Source organism: Suricata suricatta, chromosome 10 (genome assembly GCF_006229205.1).
Source record: "Suricata suricatta isolate VVHF042 chromosome 10, meerkat_22Aug2017_6uvM2_HiC, whole genome shotgun sequence".
Classification (NCBI taxonomy): Eukaryota; Metazoa; Chordata; class Mammalia; order Carnivora; family Herpestidae; genus Suricata; species Suricata suricatta.
Window position 1 is genome coordinate 59,121,350 of NC_043709.1, and position 2,204 is coordinate 59,123,553.

Below are 2,204 nucleotides of genomic sequence, written 5' to 3' on the forward strand. Positions count from 1 at the left end.
GTAGTCTTTAAAATAAAAAACAAACAGTTTGTTTTTTATTTTAGTTATTTTGACAGGTGTGAGCTGATCAAATGGCTTAACATTTGCTGGAGTCCAGCTCCAGCAGGTCCAGGGCTCTCTGAAGAATGGAAGGTGTCAATGAAAGGGAGTGAGAGAACCTTGGTTTCTTTCTGATCACCAGCTTTATTTATGGGAAAAAAATGTATGGGGTACAAAATAGAAGTAGCAATTGCCTCAAGCAGTTATTTCTGATGACAAATTCTTTGGTATGTAAAAACTTCCCAAAACATAGATAGGTAGAAGATTCATTCATAATCTATCAATAGTGATTGAAAAAGGTGACTAGATGCTTATCACATGGGGAAGAAAAGTATCTTTAGCATTCAAATACAAGACAATGTTTTTAGCATAGCAAAGGCAAGATTTAGTTCTCCGGGTTTCTGGAGAAATGTAATATTTGCTCCTATAATCACAAAAGAAGAAGCTCCTATAAGTTACTTCACAAGGTCTGGTACCAGTCATCCAGGTGCCTTGAGGGTTGGTGCTCAAGCAAAAATTGAGTGGGTGTAGACTTGGGTCACCATCTGACAGCTGGAGGCCCCCACTTTACAAACCCACCTTACTTCAGAAATGGCTTCCAACAAACATTGATTCTCAGAAAGTCTAGTAAGGTGTATAAAACCCTAACCACTATAACAGTGGAGCAACAGCAATATTAAATCACAAGTATCAGGCATGAAAAGGGGATAGCACTACAGACTGATATCCTGATATTTAAAATATATACAGTGTATCCTTGTATATATACATACAGTTGATCCTTGAACAACATGAACTTGAACTTTATGGTTCTGCTTCAATGCAGATTTTTTAAATAAATACAGTAGAGTGCTGTAAGTGTGTTGTCTCTTTCTTATGATTTTCTTAATAACATTTTCTTCTCTCTAGATTACTTAATTGTAAGAAAACAGCATATAACACATATAACACACAAAATAACACACAAAAAGAAGACTTATCAGTAAGTCTTCTGGTTGACAGTAAGCTATTAGCATTTTAGGAATTCAAGAGTTATATGTAGATTGTTGGCTACACGGGAGTTCTACATTCCCAAGCCCTGCTCAGGGGTGCAACTGTATAATAAACAATATTTTTACCGAAAATTGATGATTTTTTCAATAAAAATTTAAATAGATCAAGATGATGTATAAAAGAGAAATATAAATTTTAAAATATCTACTAGAGAAATTAAATTTTATTAATAATCTTATGAAAAATGACTTTTGCAATTGGCTTCACTAGTGTTTACTATTAACATTTAGAAAAGAAACAAGACCGTTTTTACAAAACCAAGAATCATCATAAAGGTAATATTTACTAGCAGTATTTATGAATCTGTCATAATTCTCATTCACAAACTAACATTAAAAATTATAGGTAAGTTTGTCTCATAAATTTCACTTCAAAACTTTTAAATAGAATATAAACAAGTAATATATGTCAATGTATAAAGAGTAAACTCTCACTGAAATATTTGTTTCACACTACAAATGTAAATGTCATTTAATATTTTAAAAATAATGAATTTAAGATGTTTCCACATCTAGTCAAGAAACAATTCCCACAGGTTTGCTTTCTGTGACAAAGGACTAAATTCTGGAGAAAACATATGTACAGCTATTTTCAGAGATTGTACAATAAGCAGTGAATGACTAGAATTCTTGCAAAGAGGAAGCAAACCAAGAGGAAAAGATTTTAAACTTGAATACATAAAAACAAACAAACAAACAAACAAACAAACTTGAATACATAGCAATAGAAACAAACCAAACTTAAAATTGAGTTAAAAAGAAAAAGAAAAAGAACAGATGTTTAGTAACAACTGAGAAAATATTACCCATATAATCAGAAAAAAAGAGGCCAGAAAAAGAGCAGAAACTCTGGGGGGCAAAAATGTTTTCAAAGTCAATGTCAAATCTAAACACACAGATGCAAGAAAATGAGCAAAATCCTAAGCAGGATAAATAGACAACAAATAAAATACATCAAAATAAATTCTGAAGATGAGTGAAAAAGAGAAACTGTCAAGTAGCAAGAGGATTATAGAGAGACATTACTCACTAGCAAATAAAAGTTAAAGCGTACACCTTCATCAGAAACAATAAATTTTTATTAAAAACATAAAAACAAAACAAACAAACAAA